This window comes from Siniperca chuatsi, linkage group LG8 (genome assembly GCF_020085105.1).
Source record: "Siniperca chuatsi isolate FFG_IHB_CAS linkage group LG8, ASM2008510v1, whole genome shotgun sequence".
NCBI classification, from domain to species: Eukaryota; Metazoa; Chordata; class Actinopteri; order Centrarchiformes; family Sinipercidae; genus Siniperca; species Siniperca chuatsi.
This window is the reverse complement of record NC_058049.1, coordinates 25,827,317-25,850,265: the sequence shown is the minus strand read 5'-3', so window position 1 is coordinate 25,850,265 and position 22,949 is coordinate 25,827,317. Positions and strand designations below refer to the sequence as shown.

General features: G+C 39.4%; 1 long non-coding RNA gene across 1 annotated transcript; it reads left to right on the top strand.

Moving 5' to 3' along the window:
* The first annotated feature begins 1,024 nt into the window (after positions 1–1,024).
* LOC122880678 lies at positions 1,025–22,496 on the top strand. The gene is made up of 4 exons (XR_006379004.1): positions 1,025–1,251; positions 3,752–3,821; positions 7,075–7,166; positions 22,135–22,496. It is a non-coding gene; the product is annotated as an uncharacterized LOC122880678 (long non-coding RNA).
* Positions 22,497–22,949: the final 453 nt, after the last annotated feature.

Genomic DNA, 22,949 nt, shown 5'->3' with positions numbered 1-22,949 from the left:
TCAACGATGGGCAGAGCTATCAGCATCGCAAGAAAACATGCTGCACTTGTTGCACCTTCTGTGCTGAGCCAGAGTGTTCAGTCATTAGTGGTTTGGTCATCTGCATAAAAAACAGTGGTGGAATGTAACCAAGTACATTCACCCATGTACTGTACTTAAGTACAAATCTGAGGTATCATGCAACGTTATACTTCTTTTCCACTACATCGCAGAGCCAAATATTGTACTTAATGCAACAGCTTTAGTTACTAGTTACTTTTCAGATTATAATTTGAGTTTAGTCCACTTGACTTTGAAAAGGTTGAGGAGCTTTTACTCTCCATCAACAGTGAGAAGCCACCGAGCCTGGATAACCTGGATGGTGAGCTCATATTTTTAATCAAAGTCTAAACTGGGGTGTATGTCCACAGGCTTGGAAGGAAGCCAAGATTATCCCCTAAAAATGCAAAAAAACCCCCAAAAAAAACAACCTCAGTTGCCCTATAAGCATTATACTGGTTCTGGCAAAACTCATAGATAAAATTGTCTTTAATCAAATAGAGCTTTTTTGGTGAAAATGAATTGAATAGACTTTCAGCATGCCTACAGGGATGGGTATTCAACATGTAAATCACTGACGCAGATAAAAGATGACAGTTTAATGTATATTGACAACAAGAAGCTTGTGGGGTTGGTTTTACTACATTTCAGTGCGGCCTTTGATGTTATTGATCACGGATTGCTGTTAGAGAAACTTTCTTGCTATGATTTCTCATCCTCTGCTGTGACATGGATATAGAGTTATTTATACAGTAGATCACAGAGAGTTTTCTTTCTCTCTGATAGTAAACATGTACAGTCTGTACAGTCTCAAAATATAGTATTATTAATTCATTAATCAATATGCTAATGCATTTTTAATATGAACAGTAATATGAAAGAATATCCAATCAAATTGGAGTGCAGCTTTAAGGTCCCGCCTCCTCATGTGATAAAGTCTCTGCGCATCACGAGCTCGCCCTTTTAGCTCCTTTGTCTTGAGACACTTAGCTAATGCTAGACATTTTCACTTTGCCTTCTTGTAGATTATCTCGTTTTTATTCCATATTCTTGTTCTTGTTGTTATACTGACGTATTTTTTTATGTTTTGTTTTTTATATACAGTTTTATTGAGTTTTTAAAATCTGGTGCTGTGCCAGGCGGGCAACAGGCCTGAGCTTCGATCCTTCCAGGAACAAGCCCCACCGACACGGACCACCAGTAGCAGTCACGGTAAGCATTGGGCAATGTTGAACATGCGTGTGTGTTTTACCTTGTAATTAATAATGGATGCGATTGGATTACTTTGACCATCAACTGCATTTATTTAGCAACCAAGCTAGCTAGTTGTTAGCCAGCGCAGGGCTGTGTTGGTTGTTCAAGAAGCTAAAATAATTGTATAACTAAGCTAACTGTATACCTGACCACTTTTAGCCCCGTTTTGTGCAAGGTTTATGTTTGTGTGCTTTTTCATTTGAGTCAATAACATTTGTAGATGATGTTAACTGGAACATTTCAAAACTAGTAACTTTATTTCAGTGACAGAAGTAATTTTTACCGAAACACCCCATACTGCACGATGGCCTCATATTTCACTAAGTTATATCATCCAAGCGTGCTTGTAATGTTTAAAATGGTTTAAACGTACTTCAAGTTGTCATCAATGAACCGGAAAATATATCTGGTGACACTGAGACGTTTTATTTTCCCCGGGTTTAGTCCTCCACCGAAAGATCTAAAAATGTCTTCACCAGCTAAGTGTCACGCTTTTAAAACCTTCTGGAAGCTGTCAGGTTGTGTTGAGAGACAGAACCTGACCCGCCGTGTATAGTGGAAAGTTACGAAGACATTGTGAGATGAAGTCTTTTGATCAAAATTGCTTGTTCTTGCTCGATAAACTAAGACACAAGATCGCGTTCGCCGAAGAGGATGCTGTTTTCCGAAGAGTCGGTACAGAAGGCCGACTCCATAGAAGTTTGACAACGTTTTCCATATTTCTTCATTTGTTTGTTACTGTCTGATCTGATTACTGTGTGGGCTGAGGTGCTGGAGGTTTTATATGTATTTTGAAAGCTTATTGTTAGCCAGGTTCTGTTTTGTTGCCATACTGTGAATGTTGACATTCATGGTGTGAGCCTGGTGAAGGTGGTTAGTCTCAGCACCAACTGAAAGAGTGGACTCTTTTCTGGGTTCAGCTCTTGGGTTTGTGGGGCTTTGGAGGGGGAACTGTATTTAAGGTGATTTGAGAAGGTGAAAAAATGTAGTGCTCTATTTTAAATGTTAATTATTAATGGGTAACAGCTTAATGCTGCTCTGCATGCATTTGTTGGTGCTTTTCTTTGTATGTGTAGGATGTGTCTGCAAAATTCAGCATGTAGGGATTCAGTCAGATGGCTCTCCTAGCTGGTGAAGCTCTGTTGACTGAGTGACTTCACTTCCCTATCATACAGTGCAATGGGCTGGATCACACTCTCAAATATTATAAGCCAGATTGTAATTGAAATTCGGATGCTATAAAATTTCATTTTGATTACATTTAGAGCTCTTTAAGCTTCCTCTTTAAGTGCATTCACTGCCAGGCCGAAACTGCCTGCTAGAAACTGTGAGCCAATTAGTTCTTTACTAAGGATGTTGTGATTTTCAAGGAATTTTAAATTCTATTAATACTGCAGAATAGCTTCCCCGCCATGAGAAAAACTGATGCGGACTGGCAGATGAGAGTGGCCCACTCATTAGATTGTGATTAGTTTGATCAGACATGACATGTCAGACCTGAAGATCATTTGAAAAATATTTAGATTGCTAGGCATGTGAAGTTTTGAAGCTTGCACTAAAAAAGAAATTGTTAGAAAGGGATACTATGAAAGAACTGGGGTGCAGAGAACAGTGCCATGCATATGTACTGTTGAGGGTTGTTGGTGGCTACCAGCTGGTCTGATGCATGAAACTCCCATGTTGAAAATGAGTCCCACTCTGGCCCTGTGTGTTGCTGTGTTTGTGCCAATCGGTGGCTGTCAGGTTACAAGGAGCTATATGTTCATGAGTTTGAATTAGCTACAATGATGGCTATAGATTGTGCGTGGTTCTGTCTCAGAGCTCGACACTAACTTTTTGTGGCACTTGTCCTTTGGACGAGTAAATTTACCTTTCCCTTGTCCAGGCACAGAAGTCACTTATCCGGGTAAGAATGACAATTTACTTTTTTCATTTTGTTTGCAAATGCAGGATTCAGACGGTTGAAAGCATCCAAAAAGTGTCAACATTTTTTATTAAAGTAGTTATATGTAATGTTTTCACCTCAGCAAATATTTGTCTCCTTATTCACAATGCTCACATGTGATATGCCTTTGAATAAAGTTGTTTTTAAAAAAATGTTTACCTTTATTTAACCTGTAAGTCCCATTGAGATAAATAACCTCTTTTTCAAGGGAGACCTCGTAAAGATTGGCAGCAGCACAGATAAAAACAAGTAGTTTCAAACAGACTACAATAAAATCAAATACAGGAGCAGAAGCACTAACAAAATATTAAATTTGCTCCACATTTTGGTGACAAACTACACATTTGTGGACCTCTTATTTTTCTGATCATTTGAGGTTGGCATCTCTGCATTACTATTTGGGATGACATTGTGCAACAAGGGCAGCTAATGATTATTAAAAAGTATGGATTATCTGTCTATTATTGTTTTTACTTATTCCTTGTAGCTCACGTTATTTTCTTATGTATTTAGAATCTTGCCAGTTGAACTATAAAGTGAAGCAGCCCTGACGTTTGCTCCACACAGACGGACGAAACAGCACGTGCGTATTTTTGTTTTTGTTTTTCTGCCGTAGTTACTTTTAATGTGATAATACTGCCCTGAACACATTTTCTCCAAGCATGTAAATTGTTACATATGTTTTGCTTGCTGTTTTGCTTCATTGATAACCTTTTACAGCTTCAAATACTAAAACTATGTGACACTTCAGCTGTTTCAAAATACCATTCCAAGAGCTGTCAATCAACATTAGTGGTCATATTTCTTACTTTTACTTTTATTCTTACTTATTTATAGGTAACCCATTGTTTTAAGTTCAATGTTTCATAAGAGTAGTGTTAAAGGAGCTGTGTGTTTCAGTGGCATCTAGTGGTGAAAGTGCAGATTGCAAAAAACAAACGAAACACGAAAGTACGTCTGACATTGCATTGACAAAATTAGGAAGAAAATAATCTGTAAATTAATCTGTAATCAAATAATTATTCGCAGCCCTAGCTTGCGTTTCAACTGAATGAAAGATGTATGGTAATTGACAGATTATTAAATACATGTCCTTGAAACTGTCCCGTGTCCAAACTTAGTGCTGATTAAGGCTCCAGCCCCCTGAGATGCTAAACAGGACAGAGTGTCGAGGATGGAAAGATGGATGGAAATTTCCACTAGAGCACGTTGCGTTCCTTGCATACAATCAGATCTAGGTAGGGTAGTTGATGGTTTATGTACAGCTGTTCTGTTACGTCATCTCAGTGCAATGACCAACATATTAAAGATCAGCTGTTTTTAGATTATTAAGCAATATCCCTGGAACAGCACTATGCAGCAAACAACGTTTTTATATGAAACATGGCGTGTACAGCCATGCTAGTGGCTCTGAGTCTGTACTTGGACACAGTGGTGTTTTGAAGTAAACGCTAATGTCAACATGCTAACACGCTCATGACAATGCAAGCATGCTAATGTTTAGCGGGTAAAATGTTTACCATGGTCTAGGCTAGAATGCTAACATTTGCTAATTAGCACTGCACACAAAATACATCTTAAGGTGATGAGAATGCCATTTGTTTTGCAGGTATTTGGTCATAAACATAAAATAAAGTCCTGGACAAAATACAATGTTCATGAAAAATCAGAGGATCATCAAAGTGATGACAGTTCATCCTGAGGGGAACATGCATGTCTGAACCAGGGCGGTGACTGTATAGTTGTGACATCACAACCTTACGGAAGTCCTGACAGCTCGTTTCAAGGCACAGTGTGAATAGGCTGTGTGCATTTCTCCATTGTTTTAGCGTTTTGATACTTTCACAGTATTTATATAGCACCTAGACCTGCTTTATAATAAAAAAGACATGGAAAGCTCACTTTCTACAATATGGGACAAAAACAACTGACCTTTCGAGAACGTTAAGGGAACGTAACCGTTAGTTTTACGTCAAAAAAACATTCTTTAACATCTAGGGAACGTTAAGGGGAAATGTTCAAAAAAGCTTCCAGGAACATTCAACTAACCTTCCCTGAATGTTCTGGGAATGTAACCATAACGTTGGTTTAACATAAGAAAAACTTGCTGTTTTAACATCAGTGGAACGTTATGCAGGAATGTTCAATAAACGTTCCCAGAAGCAAATACAAATATTCCCAGAACGTTTTGGGAACCACATTTTGCTAGCTTACTAATTTCTTAAGCATACTAATTGAAACAAGTCACGTAATATTTACTTGGTTGTTTGGTGTTTGTATCACAAACTGTTATGGCTAATGTATGTGAGACAAAAAAAATGTTTTTCTGGCAAATATTTAAGCTACACCTGCACAGACGATTAAATTCCTTAATCATTTCCATTTCTGCATAGCAGGTGTGGAACTGATTAAGTTTTCCCAACAATATTATTACTGTTGGTCATGGCACAGACATTATAATATTATTGCACCAAGGTGCAAAACAAATGCAAAAAACTAAGTATAAATGTTGGATAGACAGCATTAGGCTATGGTCTGGATATGAAGTATATAGGTAAAATGCATTACCCAATATCAATGTTACACATGAATTACACTTAATACACAGACCCCTAATGGTGCACCGTTAGTTTGATTATAGATTGGAACGTTGTACTTCGTATTTTTGATGAGGAAAACTTTTAAAACATGGCTTTTAGCCACTTCGGGGACAGAAAAACACAACACCTACCTTATGAAGTTATCTATTTACACATCCAGCATACGCAGAACAAAATTATCATTCATATTGAGTTGTGTTGTGTTTGAATGCTAGTCCAATATTCACTCTCCATTTTAGCTCTGCTCTGCCAACTCCTGAAAAAAATGTCATTTGGTGTTGCTCTGCGATTTTAAACTTGTACAATAAAGGTTCCTGTTGCTCATGAGCAGTTAAATTAGCGGTGGAAAGTTGACTTAAGTGCTATACTTAAGTATAATTTTGAGTGTACTTAATACTTGAGTATTTCCATTTTATGCTACTTTATAGTTCTTCTTTATACTACTTTATTGTGAAATATTGTACTTTTTACTTTACTACATTTATCCGACAGGTACAGTTACTAGTTACTTTTAAATTATGATTTAACAGAAAGAAAAACATAATATGCTTATACAAGGCCAATCTTACCTTAACAAAAAAAAGTGTCTAGTTGGGACACCTTGTCACATTTCAGTTGTTAGCAGTTCCATCAAAGAGACATTTGCCCGCCTCTAAATTTCAAACGTGGTTTCATTCAAAGACACTCCAATATTTCACAAAAAAACGAAGATTACAGAAAAAAAAAAAAAAAAGAATGTAGATTGGGTATCACAATGTTTTTTCTTCTTTCCTCTCCCATTAATCATCTCACAACTCCTCAGATTTACCTTATGGCCCTTTGGAGTGGCCCGACCCCTAGGTTGGGAACAGCTGGACTGAACTAGCTCACTGTATATAGAGTAGTTAAAACTCCACCTCAACCAGCTACAACAGTGAAATCCTACTTACGCATTATGCATTGACGCATTTGTATTAACAATCAAATTATTTATTATACACATATAATAATATATGTTTACATTGTCGTATTGGTACTTTCATTTAAGTAAAGGATCTGAGTACTTCCTCCGCCACTGAGCTAAAGACACACTTTACTGCAGACGTCCATGTCTTTCCTACCAATAGCACATGTCTAGCCGATTTGTTCTTAATGTGTTTTCACAGGGGAATATAAGAGGCTAAATGTTTGTATGATGGTGGGTTTTGGTGCACAGCAGTGGAACATAAAGTAACTGGGTTGTTCTTGCTCTTCCAGGTAGCTTCTCATGCTGAGTGCCACTGTGTGAATGATGTCTACAGCCGTCCGCAGCCATGTCGAACGTAGCCACGCACAGCTAGAAACACAAGGTAAAAACCAATAGAAATCTGGCTCAGTGTATGAAAGGAATGACATCATCCACCCATGCAGCCACTGTGGTCTTCTTCTGTTGTATTTCCCTGAGGCTCTCCTGAAGGCCTGAGCATGCTGACACACACTCAGATTTACTATTCACTGCATGTACACACACACACACACACACACACACTCTCTCCCTTTTTGTCTCAGTCATGTACTATCCCATCACCCTGCCCTGTCTCACACACACACACGCACACACACACACACGCACGCACACACACACACACACACATTGATGGGTTTGCCACTGTCTTAGTCATTTAAGACACACACACATACTGTACACACACATACAGAGGTTAGTCATATACCATCGGCTGAGGTTTAGAGGACATGTCACTGTGTCTGAGTCACATAAAAACTCATCAGTCACCCAGCCAGACGCATGTGGCCTCTGCCTCCACCTGCTCTTAACTGCCTCTCAGTGGGTGTGCGTCTCTCTGTGTGTGTATGTGAAACTGTCAAACCAATGGTCAGCCTACGTGCAACTTTTTGCATACTCTCATGTTTGTGTTCCTGTCTACCTGTTTTGTCTACCCATTTGTATACATCACTGTGTGTGTGATTGGATGTATTCAAGTTCAATTGCATATTTGTGTGTGTGAACACTCTGACTTACTACTCGGTGTGTCAAATCCCCTGCTCTCTGACAGATACCAATTGTCCAGATTGTCATGGTGCTAATGAATCATTTAGCTGACACGAACACACACACACACACACACACACACACACACACTCAAATATACAAACACATTATGTGCTTGCCAAGATATCTACAGGTAGAAATGACACTTCATTTGCCACCCACTTGACGACCTTTTACCTTGTAATTATTGAACTCATCTGAACATCTGTTACTGTCACCATGTATATAATGCATTTGGGTGATTGTATGTTGAGTGAAGTGGAAAAACCATTTATCTTTAAAAGGCAATCATTTAAAGCCACACTGCATTTTGGGCATGAGAATAACTAAATGCTTTAAAAGTATGATACTTTCTATAAAATCATTATCAGTCTATTGGCTATTCTGTCATGTTTGTGATGTTTTTGGGTGTTTATTATTTGAGGTGAGCATATCATATGTGTATGGCCAGCGGTAAACTGGTCATGGCAAACAAAGTTAGCACAGCTAAATGCTCACATTTTTAATTTAGATCAATGAAGCGTGAGGAGTTATGGAATTAGTGTTTAGTAGTTTTCAAAAGTGTCAGAAAATGAAGAAAACTTATTTTTTAAATAAAAAGTCAATAAGCTTATGTGTAAAAATGTAAGGAGAGTAAAGTAGTGTTTTGGTAATTCTCCTAGCTTACAATTCAGTTGCGTGTGCAGCTAATGAGAAGTTGCCTGATAACACATTAAGCAGTTAAAACAACTCACTTTTAGAATGAATGCCGCAGTGTTTTGTTCACATTCCTAACAACGAAACATTCTGATTAATTTGCTACAGGTCTAAGCGGTGGTCTGACTTCTTTACAGCAACAACTGTTGAGGCTTATGGGTACTGTAGTGTTTATAGTGATCCGTCATAGTAAACTGGTGAGGCACCTTTATCAGGATGCTATTTGTGGACTTCAGCTCTGCTTTTAACACCATCCGAAGGCATCTGATGATCCCGAAGCTACACCATCTCAATGATAAAGTTCCCTCTAAGGTGCCTTTTCAGTGGAGAAAACACAGTACAGTGTCATATACCACACTGCATACAGTTACCCACAATCATAGCCATAGCCATAACCTTAAATAATAGGCCTCGCTGAACTGGCCTGAGTGTACTGTTATTGTTAGTGTCTGTCATTGTATGTTATTACTGTGTAAAGTTATCGTCTGATCTGTACAGTGGTGTGGAAAGGAATTTCCCCTTACGGACAATAAAGTCTAAAGTCTGATATCAGAAAGGTTTTGTTGAATTAACCAGGGGCCTCTGGTGTTTCAGTCAGGTAAAATTAAAGAGTCAGGTAACATTAAATATACCTTGTGGAGTGTTTCACCACTAGCAGCACTATGGAGCAATGTTTTTACGAACAGACTAAACATAAATTTACAGTGGTGAAAAACATACATGTGCACTACGCAACACTAACATGCTTCACTCAGAAGTAATGCAAAGAAAAAGGTTTTCAGGAAAAATCCTGTATATGAAACAGTGTGATCTGAGGAGAAAAACATGAGACAAAACTGCTGATGCACTGCAGTTTGTAACATGCAGACCTATTTCACTGCTAGCCACGCCCCTATCAGTGATGTCACAGCAGGTATTTTGTCTTTGACAACTGAAAGAAAACACGTTATGTGATATGTGGTTTGGGGCGTGGCCAGGCATGTAACATGCTTAACATTTTGAACAGACAATCATAGGGGAGGGAACCTTTTTTCATTTTCTGATGTCATCTTATCGGGGAAACGGAGTCTTCAAAACTCAAACCGTTAACACACATTGTTCTTTGTGAGTGCCAAAAAATAAGTTTCCATTTCCAGCTCGAACTTTTAATCTCCAGGATTTCCAGTCCATTTAAGTCTTTTTCCCATCATTGTTATGCATCCCATTACACAGTTTGATTGCATTCTGTATTTGTTCTGCCTTCTTTCACAAGTTCAAGCAGCAAGTGCTGTCAACAAACCAACAGTCTACAAAATTATTTTGACAAATGACAGAATTTGGAATAAACTTTTAAAAACTAATATAAATGGGAAGTTATTATTGTGCTGTTAGATTTACTGAATCACTAGATTGGCTAGAGAATGACTTTGTCTCAAGGTACATGTTCTACATGTGACAGCTTTATGATGATGGGCATGTATGAGAAAAGATTAAGCATGGTCTTTTCTGAACAAATATTGTACACTGACAGTAACATATGTTAATGTGAGCTTAGTAATTACACGGTACTAGTCAGGTCTGACTGTAGATACAGTGGCCAAGGGGGCGGCTGGCTGTGATTAATTACCACATAGATATCATGGTACAATATGTACAGACAGAGGTGAAAGGGATAATATATTTATATGTGGTGGATTCTGTTATCATACTCATCCATCCATTTTGCACTACATCTCAGACACCGATGGTCTGTTTTTAATTAAACTAGAGCGGATTCAGGCGTCATTATGTGACACTATGGTTTAAAATGAAGGCCTACCTGAAATATCTGCTACTAATTTGCTACTGTGTCTTTGTTTTTTTTTAATGTTTTTTTATTATTTGATTCATCTTTAGTATACATTTGAGAAGATGGAACCAGCAAATGTTTGGTGTTTTTGCTTGACAAATGACTTCAGTGGTTAATCTGCTGTGAAAACTGCTGTTGATTAGCTGTCTGTCGAGTGACTAAACAATCAATTGACTAATCATTTTAACACTAGTAGACATGTGGGCGCCATTTCCTTCATATCTTATTCATTCAGGTGGTAGAGCAAGCAGACTGACCACATTAAGGCCGTGTTCAGACCGACAGTGGCCCTGCGTGAAAAAAACGTAGCCTCCTCATTTATTTGAATGACGTCATCAGGCAAAACGCGGCGGTGGCCACTCAAATATGTGCAAGAGTCATTCCAGGTAGATTGCATTGTAATGCGAATGCTGTACTTCTACTGTTTGCCTCGCGATTGTTGTAATAAAAGATAAAACATTTTTTAAAAATCCCCGTACAGCTGTCATGAATGGGGAAATTAGTTATAGAGACCAAAACCGTTTTTTTGTACCAGGCCCTAAACATGTTTATTTCTGCTGTAAAGTTGGGCATTTTAACATGGTTAATGGGGACTGACTTGCTTTTGGAGCCAGTCTCAAGTGGCCATTCAAGGAACTGCAGTTTTTAGCACATCCGTGTTGGCTTAATTTTTTCAGCCCCGGAGGTTGCCGCTTGGAGGCAACACACCCCCGCCAACGCAGCCACTTGTTTTAAAACATGACTGTTGTTGGTCTGAACGCCCGCTACGACTCTACAGCCATGCTAGCAGCTCTGTGAGGCTGTATAATAAACAGCGGTGCTTTGCGCTAAATGCTAGCATTCTCACAATGGCAATGCTACTCTGCTATTTACCATGTTCACTGTCTTAGTTTAGCATATTAGCATGCTAACATTTACTCATTAAGTGTTGGGCAGTAGCAACATTTCTAGTTTAACTGCATTTCTCAGTAGCGTGGTGGTAGCGTCACAGTTTTCTGAATCAAATAGTTTTTCAGTAGCTTAGCTCTTTTATTGATCAAGTAGTGCAGTAGCGTCCACACACGCTAACGTTACATCTCCCCAAGCATTTTGAGGAAACTTGAGCATTTTTGAAGCTCAACAAACGCAGCGGAGCTTTCTGCTGCAGTCTGAATTAAATCTGCTAAGGATCAGTAAGTGACGCCACCGTCATACACAGATGTGTATGTGTAGCCGACAGAAGCACTTCTGTATGACTGTCACATCACATATCAATCCTTGGGCTGATGCCTACAGACACAGATACAGATACATAATACAGACACGCGAGCATGAGTTTACACATTTAGGTGATTTCCAAATAAGCTAACACAACCATTGCCAACCAAGCTAACCATCACAATCATAGACTGTATGTCTATGATCACAATTCAGTGCAGTCTGCAAAAACCAGCCGGCAACTTGTCAACAACTAACCACTTTCTGTTGGCAGAAAGTGAATAAAATAAAGCGTGGTTGGTTTTAGAGCAGTGAGAGCAGAGAGCACATCTTATTAACAGTTTTATTGATCACTGAGATAGCACTGACTTGGAAAGTAAGCTGCTTTTGCCATGTTGTTTAGCTTGCTACATTTCTCTGGGGGGCAGCTTCTGTGTAGTGAAGCTTCATTTAATGTAGAATAATTGGTAGCTTAGCTCACTACAATTTCCAAGTAGCTTGCCCAACACTGCTAATTAACACTAAACACTAAGTACAGCTGAGGCTGGTGAGAATGTCATTAGTTGTGCAGGTATTTGGCCATAAACCAAAGTATTGGAGAAGTTTAAATTTTGACTCGATGATGGCGCTAGATGAAAAGTTAAGGGAAAACCACATTGTTGCAGTTAATCCCGAGGGAGGCGTGAATGTCTGCAGCAAATTGCATGGCGTTCCATCCAATAGTTGTTGACATATCACTCAAAACAACAAAGCTCAACACTAGGGGAAACGTCAGGTAACCACCAGGGTCAGTAGGATTCATCCTTCTTCATCATCAATCTTGTAAATGTTGAGCTATTTCACTTGATAAGTGAAAACTTTGACGTGCTTGTGGCACTACACGAAAAGTCAGAGGATTATCAACGTCATGAGGATCCATGTGCACCGTGAATAACTGCACCGGGTTTCACGGCAATCCATCCAATAGTTCTATAAATATTTCTCTAAAAATATAAAATATCAATCTCATAGTGGCACTGCAGGCACAGTCAGGGGATCACCGCAGTCAGTAGGTTTCATCCTCGAGGGGACCATGAATGTGAAAATGTCATGGAAGTCCATCTAATAGTTTTTGAGACATTTCAGTCTGGACCAAAGTGCTGAGCCAACTGACCATAGAGCCACACCACAGTCACAAGTCACAAGGAATGTTTTGGAAGACACTGACAGACCTATTCTGCCGTTTAGATTATGCAGACCTGTTGGAGCAAGGCAGTAACACTCCATCCAATTCAATTCAACACTTTCAAGGTTACGGGTTCTTTTCTGTTTGCAGATAAAGGAGGTAAGAGCTTAGTCATGCAAAGAAACAACACACCATAAAATGAACTTATTTTTCTGTCTTTGATAGAGGTTTAACCAAACACAATCCAGGAGAAATTCCTTTTCCAATTATATCTAAACACCTGAATAGCGGTGCTAAATACACACCTCAGAGGTAACTAATGTTTGAGGATTATTGTCCATGGAGTATTACTGAAATAAGTGTTTGAAAAGATAAAAAAGTTTTATCAAATTGAAGTATGGCCTGAAATGCTCCTTCAGTGCACATTAGTTAGAAGATTGGTTTTTCAAGTTAAAGCTCTCAAGGCAGTTAACACTTACATATGGGTGTGCTTTTAAAGTAGATGCTCTGCTCGTATTAGGTTAACACTCTTAATATGTGTGCATGCCGATACCATACACTATGTTTCTGAGACCAGGTGTATGCACTATTGTGTGACTGTGTGTGTGTGTGTTACTGCATTCTCTTGTGTTCTCTCCTTACCTGCCATTTGCCACCAGGGACACACAGGTGATAATGGATGTTTGTTTCCCGGGAAAAGGTTTTGTCTGGAGTCCAAGGAGAGAATGACCTGCCATCGCCATTCAGCAGGCTACCCAACATTCACAGCTAACAGCCTGTCTGTGTGTTTGTCTCAGTGTGTGTGTGCGCTTTGTATTTGCCCTATTTGCTCAAATTAAATTGTGCTGGTATGGTCACTGGGGGGAAATCGTCGCCAGGCAGGAAGACACTGCTGTCAACTTTGTTGCTAGATTTAGTGACTTTTCAAATCCCCTGATGACTTCATTTCTCAAAACTAACTGGTTCATTTTTCGCACCATAAGGAAAAATATTAATATGTTGACTCCCAAAGTACTTGGTAACAACTCTGTATTGCTAGGTGGTGCTACTAGCATGTCTAATGCAAAGAGGTCTAATGATCACAGCATGTAGCGTTTATTGATACAGAGGAGAAGTCTGGTTGAACTACTGCATCATTTTAATTCAAATACTTCTTTTACTATTTCATATACATTTAATTTATTTTTAGTATTCTGTATTTATGCACTCTATATTTTATCTGTGTATTCCTGTGACCCGTATATTAATGCCTGCCTGCAAACCACATTTCCTTTGGGTAAGTAATAAAGTTCAAGTTAATATGCCAATTAGCACATGCACATGCATTTTGGTGGCAGATATTAAAGGTACCCTGTTGAGTTGTCTTGTAAACAAACACAATTATGTTTACATTCATTGTTACGCTCTAAAATTCATTGTGTGTATCCTTGAGGTCTAACAAATGTGTAGAACGCATTTACTTCTTCCTAAAACTTTTTTGAACATTTTCAAACCTGCATTGTTGACATCCATGTTTGCTAGCTAGCAATCTTCTCTCTTGCCTTTGCTTGTGTGTTGTCACGTTCTTGGCACGCTGTTACCACCAACTGTGTATTGGTGGATTAGCGTGAAACTGTCGGCAGGAATGTATTCTGCAATGGCCACCTGCTCGTGCGTACATGTGTGCCCTTGCACGTGTTCACGTGATACAAACGAGGGACCCGCTCACAGAAACACTGCTCCCACCTCCACTCACCTGGCCAGTCACGGCATGAAGTGGGCGTGCTTGTCAAATTGTTGGAAATTGTTGAAAAACAAATAGTTTTGGAAACTTAAATAATTTGACATATGCAGCGCCCAGTTTTCAACGTGGGATATGTGTGGGGAGAGGGGCGTTTTCAGACATAGTTAGATAATCGGACCAGCATTTAGTTTAAAGCATACTGATGCTTTAAGACACCAATGCAATCAGTAAGTGCAGTGTCCAGAAACTTTCCCTCACAGCCTCCTTCACCCACATGCCATTTACAAGGCAAAATTTCAGACTGAGTACTCTGATTTATTGATTTCTACATAATGTAAGTAAGACTTTTAAACCTTTGAAATTTAAGTTGCCTCCCACATTCAATCTGAACTAAAGTTGTGTAGTGCTGCTTCAAGCATATTCTGACCTGGACCATAACCCTTCATTCCCATCATACCAGCGCTTTTTGACTAAAAGCTCCTTTTGACTTGTTTGCCAAGGTGGGCAGCTCATCACTTTACTCCTCCACGCACGAACAACCTCAAAACCACAGCATTTTTGTCCTTTGCAAGCTTTATGTGGGTTTTTTGTGAATAAGATGCAAAAGGCTCTAAGTGACCCTCTTCTTCCACAGATTTAATGCTTTGGTGGCCAGTTCTTGAGCTCTTTTTCTTCATTACTCATTAAGCCACTGTGAGCAAAAGGTTATCGTGGATGAACTGAAATACCCTGTTTTCACCTGCTATTAACATGTATCTGGATACATTATCTGAATAATGACATGTGATCACAGGCCTTTACATTTGCACCTGGTAGAGTTGTCAAACAAACGTAGCATGACTCAGATCAGTAGAAATGATGCTGCTGTTTGGGCTGGACTGAGATTACCTCTGGTGGGGGAAAGCCCCGTCTGCAGCTTTATGCCAGGCTGAGAAAGCAGGGAGACTGGATTTATTTCTGTAGATTTTTTTCTGACCAGTGAGCAACGTTCACTGAAAAGAATGGGGTGCCATCTTGGCACACTGTATCCAGTTTTCCTAATGCATCTGTGATTCACAGGGGGCTGGGTTGGCCCCATTGCTATCGACCACATCATGTTTTATGAGTGAACTTACTCTGATTGGTTGACAGTTGACCGCTCAGTGTAGGTGAATGTGACATAAAATGATGTAGAAACAGATTATTAGGGGTAGAATATTTCATAAACAGTATCACAGACTTCATACATGAACAAAGGTAAAATATTGACTTGACTTATTGACCAAACAAATATTCATCCTTTACATTCACTTTATTGGTGCTTGTGTAATCTGATGTTTAACTCATACTTAATTTACGCTTTGACTTAACTTCTTTTAATTTTACTGCTGTATTGAGTAATCCAGAAACCTTTTTATTAATTGCAGTTGGTGATTATTGAATGTACATTTAATGAATTGTCAATCGAAGTAGGGGTCTGAGGAGCCCATTTTTAGTTTAATGAGTAACTCAACTGAGAAGTTCCAAGTTCATCAGCACTTCTAGCGTCCAAATAGTGGAGAGTTGTACATCTCGGGGGTTATTGGATTGTTCACATTTGTTGCTGAGCTGTCTGGATCCTTATTATCTTGCCTACCATAAAATGTGATTTTAAAATCCCTAAATAAAGTGTTACCCAAGAATCATGCTTTAAAAATAGGAATTTGTTGGCATCATTTATTGTGCAGTCCAGCATTCTCAAATGTAAAAAAAAAAAAGATTAATAGTTGACATAAAAGCCTCCTCCTGGCTTCGTCAAGTATCAGTGAGTTTGTATGTGTGTGTGTCTCTGTGTGTGTGTGTGTGTGAGAGAGAGAGAGAGAGAGAGAGAGAGAGAGACAGAGGCATGTACAAACATGTACACCAAACAAAATGGTAAGATATTTGCTTGTTTTACTGACTTAAAGAAAGCTTTCGACTCTATTTGGCATGTATTGTGGTATAGGGGGCAGCATGTATGACCTGGTTAAATCAGTGTATTTGGAAAATAAGTGTGCTGTTAAAATTGGAGACAAACAAACTGAATTCTTCTTGAAGAGGTGTTTGTCAGGGCTGCAACTTAAGCCCGACTTTATTTAATGTGTATATAAATGAACTTGCTGTACAGTTGGATCAGTGTGCTGCTCCTGGCCTCTCCTAGATAGAGAGGTGAAGTCTCTGTTTTTCGCTGATGACCTTGTTCTACTGTCTCCTACAGCTGGACATAGTGGAAAAGTACTGTCAGAACTGGGCCCTGTTAGTAAATATGAAGAAAAGTAATGTCATGATTTTTTAAAAACGCCCCAGATGCCAGGAGAACAAAACCAGTTTACCATTAATAATCATATCATTGAACTGGTATAACCATAACAGCATCAGGGAGTTTCAACATGGCAGTGAAGGCACTAAAAGAAAGAGCTCAAAGAGCTCTAAATGGAATTAAGAGAACATTTTATAATTTCCAAATTCCAATAAAAATTTGGCTTAAAATATTTGATAGTGTCATCCAGCCCATTGTGCTGCATGGTAGTGAAGTGTGGGGTCCACTCAGTCATCATAGCTGTACCCGCCGGGACAAACATCCAACAGAATCTTTACATGCAGAATTCTGCAGATACATTTTACACATACACAGATAAACGCCAACAAATGCATGTAGCAGAATCAGGCAGATACCCACTGATATTTAACATTCAAAAGAGAATGTTTTAATCACCTTAAATCCCTAGACACCCTCCATTCCAAAGCCCTCCACACCCAAGAGCTGAGCCCAGAAAAGAGTCCCCTATGTCAGCTGGTGCTGAGACTAACTAATAATAATTTCTTATTTTCTTTGGTATTTTTGTCATATACAGATGTCCAATGTCAAGGCTCTATCTGATCATGTGATGGGAAGATACAATATACGATAGCTGGTCTAGGCGCAAAATCTATTAAGACAAAAAGCTTAGCATACTGAGCATACTTTAATACTGAGCACATCTGCAAGCGGCAGATGTGCTCAGTATTAAACAAAAAACCACAGGCCCACAGCGGAACTAAAACACAGTTTGGAAAAGTCATAGCTGTTGAGAATTATAAAGGCACTTTCCACTGGCCCTGGATGATGCCTTGTTAGTCTCGTTATGAATAAGAGGATTATTAAGGTGATTTTAGCAGAACTGACAACAAGTGACATTCTGGTATCCATACCCTACACACAGTGTACCGGCAGGCTATATTCATAGATGTTATTAATGCGGAGGCGATTTTTATATGTAGGATATATGGCAGAAATAAGGCTGTTTGTTGTGCATCATCATTTGTGTGTAGCGGGCCAGTTTTCGGGACATGGTGTTGTTTTTTGTTTAATATTGCAGTCTCGTCGTGTGCTGTAGGCTTCATTTTACCATCATCTCTTGCCTTTATATCAACTAGGAGTGCACTCGTGGGGTTATTGCACCAAAAAATGCCTTTTGTTAAAGTCAGAGGTCATTTCAGCACCACAGTGAAATAGACAGCTCCTCTGCTCTCAGGAGCTGATGCTGTTTTCAGTTTCATAACTTCATGACCGTCGTGACGCTATCCATGGTTCTGATAGCTTTCACCTCTCTGCTTTCCCAATACAACAGCCTAAGTAACTCATTCGTCTGTAATATCCAACACATTTTTGGTAATATAAATTTATATATGCCGCGTGTGTGCGTGCGCTTCATAACTAGTAATGCACTAGGGCCCGTCATAATAGCGTGCACTGGGGCCCATCGTAAGTACCTTACGCCACTGTATCTGGCCCTAAAAACAGATGATGAATTGGCAGATTATCTCTCTACTGTCAGAGACAGAGAGCAGAGACAGATCCTAACCGAGTACAGGCTGAGTGGCCACAAACCGGCAATCGAAAAAGGAAGACCAAAAGAAACCAGAATATGTGGTCACTGTTCGACAGGTGAGGCTGAGACAGAGATGCACTTTCTCCTACAATGTAAAACATTCAAAGGAGCATTTACTTTAACAAGTTCAACTCTGTAATCTCAGATTTCAAAGAGCTAAATGAACTCTCTAAATTAAAGGGAGAAGGAGACAGGGCAGATCCTGCTGCCCAGTATAAATATATATATATATATCAACATGCCACAACCTTAGATTAGATTAGATTCAACTTTATTGTCATTACACATGTACAAGTACAAGGCAACGAAATGCAGTTTAGTTCTAACCAGAAGTGCAATAAGCAAGTGCAGGATATGAAGTGTGTGCATAAATGCAGGATAGAGCAGTATTGTGAAAATATTTTACAAATGGTGCTATGGACATTATATACAGATGGCATTACTATAAACAGAATTATACTGATGGATATGTACAATAATGAATTGGACTGGGCAGAACAGTAGTGCAATGAATATTAAGTAGTGCAAATTATGGACAGAAATAACAGTCCAGTAGATGAGTTATTGCAGTATTCAGTTCTGAGTGCAAATGATGCAGTATATGTATAAATAAATAGTCCGGTAGTGCGATATAAAACAAAAAACAATATAGCAGCAGCAAAAACAATATAGCAGTATTTAAAGTGAAGGTATATGAGGGGACAGTGAAATGGGGAGGGGGGGGGGAGTCCTTAAGAATGCTGTGGGCTCGACGCAGACAGTGTACGTGAATGACCTACACACACACACACGCAAGTCAATGTTTTTTATTATTATTATTACAATATTATCTTATTATATATTGTAATAGCACATTTTTTTTAACGTTTTTATTTCACACACGCTTTGGCAATGTTAACATCTGTTTGCCATGCCATTAAAGCCCAGTTGAACTGAATAGAGAGAGAGAGAGAGAGAGAGAGAGAGAGAGAGAGAGAGAGAGAGAGAGCCTGTGCTGTGCTTTCCCAATCGGCGGAGCTGTGAGCAGAATGGGCTGTGAAACCACCAGGACCGTTATCGACAAACTGTTGAGAGATTAGAATTTAGAACACCTCCTTCCTCTGCTAGGCATCTTCTTCTGTCAGAAAAGATAACTTCTCTTCTGCTTTCCATGTGGGGGGGGGCAACGACCAATCAGCTGCTCACATCTCAGACACACGTACATACTGTCACATACATACACTGCAGGCTTTGCACTCTCAGCAGCTGCACTCCCACAAACACACAGGCACCCTTGCTTTCAGTGTCACAAGTCCCAACAGTTGAATTAATGTTTGGCAGACTTATTGATTACACACAAGGTTCTCTCACTCTGCCTGGCTGAGAGTTATTGTTGGCTGAAAAAAGAACAACTCACTGCTATTGAGTTTATTTTCTTTTTTATTTAATCTGTAGATAGAATGCTTGTTCAGGTCATTCAGGGTCTAAGCGAACAGCCGGTGATGTTCCTGACACCACTGTTTTCAGAGTGTTCCAGATTTAAAATGTTGTTTTTTTTTTTCACACATTACACACTTTATATGTTTTAGCATGTTTTCACACTCTTTTTCACCCACTGCAGCATAATTTGTCTGAGCATGCAACATTAATTTTCTGTGTAGATTCAATCAGTATATTCAAGTCAGGGCACAAGTTAGTCATATGGTTATGTGTATAATATATTCATATCACACGGCACATTTAAATCAATATACTGCGTCAGATGTCAGTCAAACTGATGAAGACCTAACAACCAAAATGAGACCACCTGACAATTCTTTGTAATATAAAAGCACGTACACCAAACACAGAACTGCGTGATATTAGATTTGATGATGTGATTTTAGCATGAACTCAAAAGCTGAACTACTATTAAATCCTGCTGCTCAACTATTAACACTTTCTTCCTGAGTTCATTGTGACACCAGAGAAGATAAATAAACACTATTCGGACTGTATATTATGCCAAAATAACCTCACTGCCCAGCGCTCCTGGAGGCTCGGGAAAATCCAAGCAGCGCATGAGGCCCAAGGTAATGCCTCAGGTTTGATGGCTTTGTTCTGTCCATAGCAAAACAAATATGCTCATGTCAGTTAACCAATTCTGTGATTATGTGTTGAGGGCCTAATAATCAAATCCAAAGACAGCATTCTAGTTGCTTTATAGTTTAGTTGAATTTGAGTTGCAAACACTGCTGTTTTTGTTTTTTAAATACCTCTAACTTGAGTGAAATTTGTTACTAAAAATATATGACAGCCTGCCCCAACATGTCAGAATGAAAAGCGATTACGTGTAGCTGTACATATCTGCAACTTGCACAGTTTCATTGCATTTTGCAAGAAGAGGTTTAGAAATCTTGACATGAAGCACTTACCCAAACTTAATATTTTTGAAAAGCGGTGCGATACCAGTCAAGTCTGTCTGAGTGTGAAGGGGGGAAACTCAGCTCAACCACCACCAAGGTGCAGCACCCACCTGGGTGATGCTCGGCAGCCATTTTGCACCAGAACGCTCACCACACATCAGCTTGAGGTGGAGAGGGAGGGAGCCAATTACACTGGGGGATCGTCAGGTGGCCAGATGGAGAGCGCCAGGTCGGGAATTTTGCCAGGATGCCAGTTTACGATACGTGCCATGACCTCAGTAACATCTCCTCTGAAGGATGGCATCTGCTACAGCACAGCGTCGCTTCACAGATTTTTTTGTTTTGTTTAGTAGAACCAGCAGGAAGACTGCCCCCTACTGGCCCACCAACAGCAGGAACTTAGTTTTCTCTGGAGGTCTCCCATCAAAGTACTAGCCAAGCCCACACCTGCTTAGCTTCAGCCATTCAGCAGAAACTGGGTACATGTTGGTATGGCTGCTGGGTACAATAAGGCTGATGATATCTTGTTTATTTCGCAGTACACTAGAAAGGCTGTCTTTTACACAAGCCGTGGTCCTCTGTCAAATATGTCTTGGAGGTCAATGACTGAAAAGAGACGAGTTTAGAGAGTTCACACTCTTTTTTAACACATTCCTAAGTGGAGTTTGGTACAAGGTGCACTTCTGTGCAGTATTTTAATACAGCATATGTTATTAGCAACACGTGCTGTTTAGCAGGCCATCAGGGGGCGCTCTGTATGTGATTCAAAATGAGAAGCTCATATCAGCTCTGTCACACCTTGCTTTTCTGTAAAATCTAAACCAGGTTTTTGTTTTTGTGCTCACACAACTCAAAACACAATTACATCAGATCTTGCATATTGCTAGATGTGATTAGATGAAAGTAAACACGTTTAAAAAAGATAATTATAATCCATTATACTTCATTTAAAACCAGGTTGTAGATGTTTCAACAAATATTACAGTGAGTAAAATTGTAATCCAAGCTACAATATGCCTGAAAATGTCAAGCTTTTTAATTCCAAGGACACCCAAAATAGAGCACTGCCCTGCCAGGGCCCCCCACCAATCAAACATAAGCTATCGTCCACCCACATACTGTGCAAGACTATGCAGCATCTGATTTGGATAATACTGGTGTTGAATAACCAAGATGTACCTGCATTACCTTTTATTGTGTTCATATTATTATTAAATCATTACTCAAATTCTGAGTAATATTTAGTGTTCTCAACATACCTTGAAACAAAATGAAAGTATGTATTTCCATTTTTTTTTATCTAGTTCAGTTCATCCATTATGTTTCACTTTGCTTTATACATTTCAATAATTTTAAGTTTTGTTATTTTTCATTCACTTCATTGACTTGAGTGATTCTCTTTCAGGTATTTGCCTCGATACCAGGGAGGTCTCAGTTCTGCGCCGCACCATTGTGTCAGCGAAGAGCGCCACTTTCTCAGCCTTCCGAGCAGCCTCGTCAGCTTCTCAGACAATGTCTGTGGCATTCTTCATCGGCTGTGTGCAGATTCTGTGCGTGGGCAGCGCGATACAAGGCTATACTGTGAGTGAGTTCATATTTGTGAAGCTCATAGTCCGTGTCTCCATTTTCTATAATCCCATCCTGTATTCTATCAATGCACAATCGTGATTGGCTGAGGATGAACAGATGCACTAGAGCAGAGGTTTTCAAACTGTGAGGGACGAGGGTGAGTTGAAGGGGGGGGGGTGAAGAGACGTTAGGCAAAGATACAAAACAGCAGGAAGTGTGTTATAGTTTGGCCCTCTCAGCAGTTTGAGCAGCAGCAGTGACTGTGACAGGGAGGCAGTTAAGGTACTTATAAACCTTTAATGCCCGATTGCTGCAAGTTGAGTAAAAAAATCACACTCCTGCGGCGCCAAATAAGCACCCAAACTGTAATAAAATGACAAAAAAAATTATAGTATAAGCTACAATCTGTTGGATTGGGAACAAATTATTCTACAAAACATCACTACATTTGTCACTGGGCTCTTGTTTTTGAAAAAACGTTGCTGAAGAAGTATTAAAAGTCACCGGTCTAGCAAGAAAATCATTAAGTTGGCAACACTTGATGTGTTTAATGCTATTTGCATTTGTTAGCCTGCTAACATGCTAAGATGGCGACCACGGTGTGGTAAACCAACACGTTCTCACTCCCAACTCGTCAAATACGGCAGCTTG